Source organism: Varroa destructor, unplaced genomic scaffold (assembly GCF_002443255.2).
Source record: "Varroa destructor unplaced genomic scaffold, Vdes_3.0 BEIS01000001.1, whole genome shotgun sequence".
Lineage (NCBI taxonomy): Eukaryota > Metazoa > Arthropoda > Arachnida > Mesostigmata > Varroidae > Varroa > Varroa destructor.
In genome coordinates, this window is record NW_019211454.1 from 3,012,428 (window position 1) to 3,025,276 (window position 12,849).

Sequence of the window (12,849 nt, forward strand, 5' to 3'; positions counted from 1 at the left end):
TAGGGTTTAATTCGTAGTGGCTAGACGGCTGCGTTGATAAGAGTCAAATCGAGGAAGTTCTGAGCGGAAATGTATGCCCAGAAACCCAAGTGCGGATTCGTGAACGAGACCACGTCAGTCTGTTGGTGATCCAAAGGCTTCGTTGTTCCACTGAAGATCATCGACCGACGCCACGTGTCCTACGTGCAATAGGTATTTGCTCGACAAGCAACGACAGCAAGAAAGGCATAAAGGAGAATTGACATTGATTAGTAATGATGCTTTTTTTGAGGCCCACGAATCGTTTATCTGGTAAACGTTATCGTTTCACTGTAATATCGAGACATCGGAGGCCGGAAATCGTATTTTGTCTGACTATCGCCCGAATGTATTTATATTTGTCGTTGCGCAGAGGTTCAGAAATTCGACACGTAATGAATAGGCCAAAGCCCGACTGAAAATTGATATAGTCATTGTCGAGTTTGCAGTAACCGCGTCAAAAAAAAATGACAATGCTGATATGACGTCACGGGTAACAAGACGAAGAATCCGTTTAGGCGCAATCGTCCGGCACTATAGGTTTACGTGAATCCTGCAAGGAGTAAGCCAGCATGAAAATCCCTGTCTGTGCAGTGAGAAACCACTAGCTGTATGTTCCGTATATATTTCTATTCAAGAATCATAGATATACGTGTCTGTGTCTGTGTAAGGAAAAATCATGGTGTCACTGCATCAGCCGACCATGTGTGAGGAAAGGGATCAAATCGTCAAGCGTAAAGATTTTGGCAAAGCATCCGTTTTAGCGGCAGGAAAACATTGTATCGATGGATGATATTACATGAAACTATTTCCAGACGACCGAAATTAGAAGGGAGGCAAACTACAATCTTACTTACTACGTAGTGACAATGGCTAAGGTCATCTGCTGATTGGATGCGGAGAGGAAATTTAAGGCGATAGACTGCTTCATTACTCGATACTGATAATAGAGATATAAATAGATACACGATCCGTTTCAGTATAACAGTGTTCAATAAGCAAATTGATTGAATCAATGAGCAACTAAAAGAAGCCGTAATACTCCTTAGTTAGGCATTGTTGATTTAACGATGCCTTAAAACTAGCCCTTTGTTCGGCAGCTAAGAATAGGTTAGGTAAACAGGTAGCCAGAATGAGGATCGTTTGCTCTAACTGTCTCTGTATATGGTCTCTTACAGTAATATAAAGGTATATTCTGATCTGCGTTAGTTGTCGGCTTTTAGCGACGATCTTACCTCGAGCTCGGTTTGAACAGGCAAATTAACACCGAAAATGAAATTAATTAAACACACAAATGAAGACCACCCAGCTCTATACGGCTTGTACTGAATATTTGTATGATAAAGAAAACTGTGCCGCTATTATATTGAACGGCGGGGACCACATACTGGACATATAAATTATTCGGCTCGTTGTTTTGGGTTAATAATGGCTTACAGGACTACACTCTATTGCCACTTAAGCAATACCAGTTTCGTATACGATTTTCTACCCATTCATTGTGAACGTTATCACCGTAAACGTTACACCATGCGGACGGGCGTTCGCTGGTATTAGATCATAGTCAGCGCTAATAAATCGTGTAGAAACTCGATGTACGACCACTAGCTACCAAAGACCAAGTCAGTATCTATGGTCACCCAAGAGAAATTTTCCCAGCCTCTACATGTGTGTGCCTTTTATTATTACAGAAACAACAAGTTACTTGCTCATCGTCATTGAGTCAAATTGTCGTTGCCCGTTAATCCAGCAAATTTAAGTACGAGTATGCATCGAATTTGATAAAAAGATAGGCCACAGGAGGCGAGTACGCAGCGACCTCGACGTACGAAACGTAGGACACTGTGATTTAATTGAATTCGTTTCTTGATTCCAGCGTGAAACAGCCACGGGTATTTGGCAGCCCCTCAGCACAAACCTATAAATATTCGAATTGTGCTATTATATATTTACTAAACGAAACGACTATCCGCGTCACTTCGTAGACAGCCTTCATGTCAATGGGCTCTTTGTGAAAGAGGAAGTAGTCATGACTGTGACCGCGGAGAAGGTCTCCGACAGACACTCATATGTAATATATTCCGTATCCTATTAGGTTCTTAGTTGTTTGACGTGTTGTCAACAAACACGGGCTAAAAAAAGCTTTTTTACTTTGCGAGTAGGTACCTTTGCGAGGTAAAAAATCATATGTTATATAATTATAATATGTTTCACCTTTTGCTTCAGATAACGTAACAACAAAGGCATGTATATATATATATACAGATAGATAAACGAGCATAGCTGCGTCTGTCTTACTAAATAGCTAACGTTCATTTTACGACTTCGAAACACGAAGGTAATTTTCAGCGTGGAATTTACTGCCTCGAACCGTACCTGTGTGCCAAAAGACCTTCAGGCCAAACGATGAATAGGCCGGTCAGTACGAATAGTGAAAATGTTGTCGCCACATACTGCGTACGCACTGATCACCTCGTTTTATACCCATATATATATGCGCAAATCGTGTGACCATTGTATCGTAGTACATCTGATGATTACATATTTGATTTACGGATCTACCCATGACAATGATAATAGTTTTAATGCAGATTAAATACATATTGTACCATGCAAATTTATTTGACACTGTTCAGTTATATTGGATTTCTATTGGATTATGTAGCTGTCGCTTTATGTGTGACAGGTCGAATGGGTCTTATCCTTTGATTTCTGAACAGATTTTCCACAATGCTAAAACAAGCAGGAGATAACTAACCAAAAAAAGTATCCCTATGTATATAGAGCGGTGCAAGAGAGGCATGACCTGACATCGATCGGTTGTAAATCGAACCTGAACCATTTAGTGTCAAAAGTAAATAGCTTCTGGCCCGAGAAAGAGTGATCATAGCCGAAATCGTTATCAAATATACTTAATATATCCGTTAAAAAGGAAGACTCGATTTTCTCCGATGATGGTTGACCTGAATCGAAGACCACAGTATTGAGCGTTGCAGTCCTCTGTCAGAGTCTGTCAACTGTGCAAGATACGACGAGAGCCGCACAGATAGTCACCTCAATTACGCAAAGTCACTAATAGGCCAAGGGACAAAAACACACCAGGGTTAGCTATGTTCCTGTTCTAACGCATGTGATTTTAAAGATAGGTTTCATCTAAGACTTGTCGTAAAGAATGTAACGGGTACGAGTAGACACCTTTCGCTTGCGTGCTTACCTGATCTTCCGGGCTTACCGGGTGCTTACCGGGATCTTCGAACAAAATCACTGTTTACAATTAAATATCTTTTTTTTTTACTTTTTATGGTCTAACCCATCGGGTTAGACCATCGGGAACTTCTTAATAGTATAATTACCCGCTAATAGAGCATTGCGTCTTTGCCCTCGTGTCCGCGCTATATCTACCTAAAAAGGCGCTAACATAACGTTACTAAATGCCAAATGCAAGCCGCGCGCGAAATATAAGGTCGATCAAAGGTAAAATGTAATGTTTGACCGGATACTCGTAAGCGGTTTATAAGGAGGCTTGTTAGCCGACTGACAAGAGTATTTTAGGCCCCCACATACTGGTCCAGCGCATTACTCTCGACTTATCTTCGTCAACAACCGAGAGTTGTTTCTCTTGTTCTTTCAGGGTTGTTTATCGTCTAAAGGGCTTGATGGTATGTCCAGGTAGCTGCACGAGAAATTCTACCGAAACCAGTTTATTTCTGAAACCAGACTAATTCCTTCTTTAGCATCGACAGCATCAGTAAATGTTTAGGAAAAACACTCACACTGTAACCTGCATCAAAGTGTAGTACTAATAATAACGACGAAAACAGTTACCACAACTGTGTTTATTATTATTGCTGTTACTAATTTCAACGACAAATCAGCCGATCGATTTCTAAACACTCGCGTTAATTTAATAACAGGAAACAAATCATGCCCATCTTACTCACACATGCACGAAAACATCATAATAAGCACGTATCTTGATGGGTTTACCTATCTAGCTCACGGAGATCAATCTTTCTTTCGTCAATATTTAGTAATAAATTCGCTTGATTAACTCAATTATGAATTCAGTTAATTCCATCTTGCATTTGACACATTCGGTAACCGTCTTTCGTCTGTATTCCGCTTTCCGTGTTCTTTTCGTACTTGCGATGACTTTTGCCCCGTCCTAACCCCAATTAGTTTTCTAAAAGATCGAATGTGATCCATTAAACGAATGTAATTATTAACAGATGTACCGCGCTGATTAGAACAGGTACCCTATTACAAACGGATGTGTTTATGCACATACGGAGCTGTTAGTATTAGGGGTGCAATGACGGTCCGTACACCATGTGATTACGGCGCTGCACATGTATTCTGCTTTGTTCCCTGCAAGTCGGGCTTGGCATGCTCACATCCGCGATCAGTCCCGTCAGCAAAGGGTTTTTTCAAACGTGGGTGCGTGTGCCATACGTGAGAACCGTTACGTATCGGAACTGATATTATTGGTAGTTCTGGTGTCTTCTTTGCCGATTGCGTTTACTGCTAACATCTCAATATCAATTAATTGCATTATCATTGGCGAACCTGATAACTTTTGTTCGTACCTATTAAACTTTCAAGAATATTCGAGTAAAGCTATGGGGAAAAAAGTGCGTAAGAAATGTAATGTTAACAAAAAAATTAAGCCGACCTCAACGTCCAAGATATCGACCATAAACATCTGAAAACAGCCGATTTCTTCCGTATAAACGCGCATTTCTTTTCTTCTCAATTCAATTCTATCTCGATAAAGTTCTATTTCTAGACTATATATATAATGACTCAATATGTAACCTACCCCTGTCGCTGCAACATATCTTGTGTATTTATGTTATTAGTGTAAAGTACGAACGGTTTGTCATCGTATCTCTTTCCGGTGAACATCCTGATGGCTCAACTTATAGCACAACTTCGTTGTTAAGTTTTAAAAAACGTTCGCACATACTGAGTCGACCTTATTTTTGTACGCCTCGACGCTTGTCGACCCGTGTTCTGCGTAGCGCATTTCGCTTATCCAGTCGCCTTGCGTCGCTCGCTACCGTCGTTTCTACAATCTCAACTAAGCATTTATCAATCGATAGCAATAGTGGCGGCCGCAAAACCGCTAACAGCGACAACGACCAAGAGCTGTATAACGATCATACATAACCGATTGAGTAGGCGACGTACTTTCGGCTAACATCGCTGTCACCTAATTTAGGGTCGTTGTTGTTAAGGTTGTCGAAACGGCGGCGGCATGAGGCAAGCATCATTATTTATAGGTAGATAACAGCTATTGATAATAACTACTGATTTGATTTTAGGAACGTTCCTAACGAGCAGGTTTCTGACAGACGTTTCCTGTTGTATAGCATGTTACGATGGTAATCTACTCGGTTTTGTGTTCCCTTTGCGTTTTATTGATATATAGAATCATTGCTATTGCTATCTTGAGTAGCAAAACAAGTGTTCATTTTGTATTTACCACAACAAACATAGGAATGAGACAGAGTTAAAGCGGGATTAAATTCGGCTGCCGTACATCACGAATTCATTGATTCGCTTCATGTTATCAGGCCCGAGACGATGCCTACAATAGGACCAAAGTAAACCTGATTGATTATTTACACACGAAAGATACGATCGGCCATAAACATCCGCAATAAACCTCACCGAATAAAAAAATAACTAGTCACCACGTAAGTCACTAAAAGCAAAAACATAAAAGATCATTCATGGATAACTAGAGTCAATTGAACTGACTGCACCAAGTGCCATCATCAACGTTAATATTCATCACTACGCAGATGCATAGGATCAAATGAGATCACGTTTGGACGTGATCGAATGATTACATTATACAATACAGCTTCGGTCTCTCCTGCGCATTTACGTAGATTCAGTAGCCAGTACGACACCCTTCCTGCGGTACTGCTGGCAGGTTAATTGAAAACCATTATCCTCGTTGAACGCATTGGCGTTTGTGTTTGCTAAAGCAGATGACGCTCATGATGAGCGGCAGTTCGCTTGATCTAGAATCTTACCGATGATACAAACAACGGCTCTACAAAGATTCCTTACTGACGTAGCTGTGATGAGGTATTTCTTACACTCCCAAGCGATTTGCTAACCCAAATATCAGTTAAACCCCACCGCAGATGGATGGCTGTTCCAAACCTGCAAAATCCACCTTGCGCCCACAATGATCTGTTTGCAACACGGAAAAGTCCATGAAATCAGTTCATACATTGTTAATGGTAGTAACTAGTTTTGCGTAAGTTCATTATTTAAACTTTTTCATGTTTACCTCGATATAATCACTAATGCTGCTTTGGAACAACAGTCTGATCAACAACAAAATAGCTTGCGTCCATTGAAATTTCCATACCATATGGTTACGTAGTAAACCTTTAATATAAAGCAAAATTCTACTGTTTTTTTTTAACTACATAAATCGTCCGTCGCTGAAAGTGCTCTCGTCGTAAATGCCCATTAAGGGAATGTTAATCATTAACCATTGAGGCCGAAGAGATTGATGCGTCATGATCTGAAAAGGCTCCGAAAATATCAGCACGTCACTCGAGCCTTTTCGAAATAGCTAAGGTGATCAGGACATTCGTCAGCCGCAGTTTAAAGGCCAAAGAGCCCCTGGAGGGTGGCCTGAGATCCCTGTTTTTCCAATAGGAAAATGCCGTTAAAGAAACAAAGTAATGCAACAGAACCGTTCTTATTTGCAGTACGTATTACGATGGCGGTCCTAAAAGAAGTGGAATTGGAAACCCCCAGACGAGTCCCCGAAATTGGCGAACAAACCATTATTAAAGAAAGTGTGGAACGAATGCACATGAGGGGAAACTACATGGCTTCCTTCGTAACCATTATCATCCATATCTACGCCACTGTCATATCGTGACTTCTTTCGTGGATCCGATAATACGCCGTACGCTTCATTTAATTCTTTGAACTTTTTTTCCTGGTCGCGTTGTTCGATTTCGGTGGCACGAGCGTGCCGATCTGGGTGGTGTTTAAGGGCCGCCTTCTTATACGCCTTTTTAATTTCGTCCTGATTGGCGTTCCTACCGATGCCGAGAATTTTGTAGTAGTCTTTACGTTTGGATTTTCGCAGCTCGCATTTGGCATTTTCAAGCAGTCTTTTATTTTCGGTAGAGTTATCTTGCCGATAAGCATGCTCGAGGTCTCGTACAGCCTCATCAAACATATCCAACTGTAGGTAGCATTGGGCTCGGCGGACGTACGCTTTGATGTAGTTGGCGTCGAGGGTAATCGCTCTATTGAAGTCCACTAGGGCGTCGTTATAACGTTCCAACCGCATTGAACATTGTGCACGGTTACAGTGTATTTTTGCATTGGTCAGTTTGTTGGTGGGATCGATATTAAGTGCGTTTGAATAAACCGCAAATGCCTCCCGAAACGCTCCTTTTGTGAAGAGATTATTACCCTGTTGTTTTTCCATACGAAGGTTCTTGCACAGTTTAAATAGGCGTGCGGCTTTCGGATGATCCGGAGCCAATCGGGTTACCTGCTGAAAATGCTTCAGCGCTTTGTCAAGGTTGTCCTCAAGGTAGAGTGCCAGGCCACGGATATACCATGCGTCGGCATTCGAAGTATCTAGCCGCATCTGCTCAAGCGCAGCTTCCCTCGCCTCTGTTAGTCGCCCAAGATGCGCTAGACATTCAGCGCGAACTAATTTAAACTTGCCACAACCTGGGGACAAAGCAATTGCATGTTCCATAAAATAAATACATCTCTCGTAGTCACTCGATGCGTAGGCTTTGTTACTTTCGGTAATAATATCTTGAAGCTTTTCGACTGCTTTTTGCTCTTTGGCTAATTCCGTGCTGTTCGGCTCCACTAAGCGCATTCGGGTTAGCGATCGGAGTGCAGCTGAGACGTCTCCAATCAGTTGGTAACATTTAGCTTCGCGTATTAGGGCCCTCACGTTAGATGAGTCATTGGTTAACGCCTTGTGGCAGTCCTTGAGGGCTTCCTGATAATGATTGAGCATTAGATGGCATGCGGCCCTATTATTGTACAGAGTAGCGTTATTCGGACAGAGTTTTATAGCTTCAGAGTATAGTAACAAGGCTTGGATATATTTTTTCTTTTTGTAAAGATCGTTCGCGGCTAATTTACGGTTTTCTGCAAGCCTTGCTTTCGTATAGTCGCTCAGTATCTCTTTGATCACCTGAGGCTCTTCGTCTAGATCCATCTTGACCTCTTCCGAGGCCATCTTTTCAGGTACCCGTAACTCAACTTCGGCCATTGGTATGCCTTAATTCAAAGCGCAGTGGCCTAACAATCACCGAAAAACAATAGCCGAATAACGAGCACTCGAGACGAGAAATCCTGCAAGCATCAATGATCAAGGTACTAGATCGCGTTCAAACATAACCCAGAATCATGCACAAATAAAAACACGGCAGAACGAACGCGATCTGTTATGTATTATATCCTTGATTCATTTACCAGTCAGTGACCAGCTATGGCTTCAAAAGGTCTCTGTACTTTGTTAGCAGAAGTATATGCGCTGTTATAAACTAGAAGCACGAGCATTTGCCGATTCTGTGATCATACTAAATGGTGACGTTGATGATGATAATAATATCGTTGAATATCGGGCATTTACAGCTGATCAGCTGGCCACACTAACTGTACCCCCAGCTCGATTAGGTGCGTGCAGACGAAATTTGCAATCGATTTTTCGAATAACACGAGCTCGCAGAAATCTAGATCGCTGAAAAAAATGAGGCTCAAGTTAGAATAACAGGTAAAGGTTAAGCCAATGGCGTAAAAAAGACTTCGGAGCCCTGAAAGCGATGAGGAGGTGCAGATGTAAAAATTGTTGTCCGCTCTAGCAAAAGCCATTAAATTTACCAAAAGTGAGGTAGAATCATTAGTATTTGCATTGTATGTCAACAGAGTTGAAACAACGAGGCTTGGATCGACTTCTACTTTCGGGAGACACGTACTTCAATTAGTTATATAAAGTTTGGTGTCGACCGACTGTAAAATTTCGTTAACGAGACAGACTGGACAACTTGTGTGAATAAAGAAAGTTATTTATATAGCTCTGGTAAAAAAAAAAAGTCTCATTTTTAGCGTTGCTGTATTTTTTCTTTATAACGCTTGTAGTCTGTCATTGAAGTGCACAATAGTATAATGAGATGTTATGGAGATGGCTAAAAGTGGGACTGAAGTCAATTTTGGTAGAATTGAAGTAAAACGTGTTATTTCGTAATACTGTCGCGAATTTCCATTATATTTTTATTTCCAAAGTCATCAGTCAGAATATGCCTATTTAGGCTGGTTCAGGTTAGGTAACTGAATCAACAAATATAGAATGGAACTTAGTGACACGTTTGAATTCCTGAGCCTTATGTACGACTTATGTTGGAGGCTGGGAGCCGAATGCGAAAACATTAGATTGCATTACGCATTTTGGTAATATACGATGATTCTAAAACGACCTATCGAACCTCATTAATAATTATAGCTTACTTAATTCGGTGAAAAACTTGAACGAAAGGTTTGTGCAGAATAAAACGTCGATGAAGTTACTTGAAAGCGTAACCGTGTCCGAATATATGCTAACGGATGTATCATAAATCCAACCGTTCTATAAAAAACGTGCGATATATAAGTGCACCGACGACATAATGAAAGGCCTGCTGAATTATTTTGATTATTCTGAGACTATCAAGACACTGATGGCTTATTTTGATGACGAGAATATTTTTACTTGTCACGCATGGCAGGACTCAAATTTATTTTTTCTTCTAGTACTAAAATTGGTGAAAAATTTGAGAAGTTTTTTTTTCCTAGAGTAATAAATACGCGCTGTATCAGCGCTCGTACATATTTTGAAAACCTTTCACTCAGACATTTCTCAGTTTAGCTTAGTTCATCAGTTAATTGTCATATAATACAGTTCATGAGACATCACTGCTTAATATGGCGTGCTCAGCAAGGCGATACGGTAGCGTTTTCCTTGGCGATCATAAACACTTGAAAAATTCAACGAATCCCCATGTTTTTTCATTTCAAGCAATGAACATATTTATTTTTATAGACACTACCAGAGATTCTCGGATATAAATTATCGGATATGTTTAGGTGAATTTTCTTAATGTACCTTACGCACGAGATCTTATCCTGAAGATGGATCCGCTATAAATTTTGTTATATCGAACGTTAAGGCACCGTGCGCAAATCGTGTACTTCTTGCCTCTTTCACTGGTCAGTTCAAATGACAAGATTATCATTAACCAAATCGGCAAAATTGGTAAACTGAATCAAAGTCTCACCGGTAACAGGGACGACCGATATATGTCTGCTCATCAAAATACTGTTATATATTAAATGAACCTAATAACTGTTTACCTTCTACTTCTAGTTACATGTTTATAATGACAGGAATAATTATTCTTATTAATATCGTTATTAACATCGTTATAATCACTTCCAGTTTGGAAATACGAATTTCAGATTGAGCATTGCCACAAAAAGCGATAATGACGAATTATTTGTTTTTTTTTTCAGACAAAAAGGAAAAGGCGTACTAGGTCGAGCGCATGTGTTGGCCCAGATTGGAGCCTATTCAGAACAGTGTGGCCTTAGAACTATTATATGAAAAGCCCTGATCATGCAAATCATAATGATCGATAGTAGGCTACGGAATATCGACTAGTGAGCAAAACCATAGGAAATAGGAGAAACAAAGGGCTGTTGCTATGTGTACTTCTGTGTTTGCATTCAAGAACGGCAGGTGTGCAATTTGCATTTTTAAGAATCACATATTGATGGTAATAGTAATAGCTGACGCAAACAAAATGGCAAAATCGAACAAAATTTCTACTTAGTATAGCAAAGTAGCACGGTGTATATATACGTTACAACTAATCGGATGCAATTACATATATGCGTGAATTTTTTCATGAGGAAACAGTTGACTCCAATAATATTATGTGGATTATTCAGCATTATGTGTTTCAAAAATTTTCGGAATAACACGAATATGTGTTGAACGGTACGCGTCCGGTACGAGTTGATGGTCTAAGGGGCGGGCGGGCGGTCAGTCACAATTTGCTACTGTCACAGCAGCCGCGCGAATCGACAGACTAGTTACCGCCGCGATCACCTTTACAACAACGTCATTTTCGAACCCCTTTACGACGACTATTAACCATCACTGGCGTCGTCGTCAGCATCATCCATCACGGGTCGGTCGGTCGGTCGGTTGGCCGGTCAGCTGGCACGGCTGGTGATTGTGGCAGTCGGTTTGTCGGTAGAGATGCAGTTTCGTTGCTACGGTTTGTTTGACGATGGTTCCTTCCTATGCGGATACGCGTTCTATCTTTTTCGCTTGTTTATTATACGTTTGAGCAAAATCCAAGCGGATATTTCTGTGTGAGCTTGACAAGGCCGCCCGATACAACGAATAACAAAAAGCTATCTAATAACAATAAAAGGCACGCTTACGCTTTCTTATGCTGAAGGTGATCATCGCCGCCACTGTTTCCCTCATCCCCGACGAGCAGTAGCGTTATACTCGTATTGTTGTCATGGATGGCTGTATGTTATCTCACTTTGCCGCGGCTAGTAGCTAAAATAGACGTACGACTACTAGATGATCCTTGACAGAACTTCGACCATTTTCGCTTACCTTTTATGGCTACATAATTATAAATAATCTTAGCGGGGTTAACATTACCGAAATTCGTGAATGATACAGAAATCTATTTGATCAGTTATGAGTTTTTTTAGTTTGATCACCATTCATACTTAATGGTGCTGCTAATGACAGCCGGTTACTTCACGAACAGGGTCGGACAGAGGTAGGAACGTTAAGGCGATGTATATTCTTTGGAATACGTATCTCCGACTAGTTCAACGAGCTGATTGAGTTTTTTACGTAGATTTCCTCAATGGAAATTGGCATTAATCACGTGCTCTAGAAGGGGGTCAATGTACGCGATTTTACAAAAGCGTCCTTAAGGCAAGCCTATCCCAAATACGCTACAACGTTGCGAAGCGACAAATAGTTTGAATAAAAGCTCTTTAGTCGCGGATCGACCCGCCTATGAACGTGCTGTGTACCTTGAAAACGAGAAGGCGAAATGCTCCAAGCACACGTGAACGCTACGTGTTCACTCAATGTACATGGCTCGGTTAAGAGGTAGAATGGCTGAATACCTAGGGTAATTGACGTCAGTATTTTATCAGTGGTATTATTTCTAACGTCACTTAACCGTATTGAGGTAACCTGGGAAGATACATAGAAAATGACACTATTCTATAGTGTGATAAATACAAGTGGGACATAAAGGTGCAATGAAGCTGGCTCTCATCCCTTGTAAGCTTGCTTGTGGTTTCTTCGCACAGTTCATGGGGGTTGGGGCTGTGTGGCTAGGAGCATACTGCGGATATTGTGTGTGCGGTTCACTCAAACACACGCGCGACGTACTGATACGAATTTTTTAAGCTTTAGCGTTGCGACCCCGGCTGAGTTGATCGGGCACGAAAAATTCGCTCACACTTTGTCTATGGCGTAAGGCTGGTTCAATTACCACCAACTGGGCTAAAAACGTGTTTGAGCGCAGAGGTAAACCTTTTGTAGTTGACGTTAGATGTCGCTAGACCACACTGTGGACAAGCAGCGAGCCTATCCTAAGAAAAAATTTCACAATGACATAAAAATTACACAAGAATTACATCAAAATTAACAAGTGCGATGTACCGTTTCCGATCTAGAAATTACCTGTGTCAGCAGCAGATGAGCTCCACCTAACGTTCTTATACAAACGAGCGCGT

The 12,849-nt window shown here is 41.0% G+C and overlaps 1 pseudogene across 1 annotated transcript; it reads right to left on the minus strand.

The window, feature by feature from the left end:
- Positions 1 to 3,909: 3,909 nt before the first annotated feature.
- LOC111242992 (dnaJ homolog subfamily C member 7 pseudogene) lies at positions 3,910 to 12,849 on the minus strand (annotated as a pseudogene). Its single transcript, XR_015327114.1, has 2 exons — positions 11,518 to 12,849; positions 3,910 to 8,773 (listed from the first exon to the last, which is right to left on the minus strand). The product of XR_015327114.1 is annotated as a dnaJ homolog subfamily C member 7 pseudogene (transcript).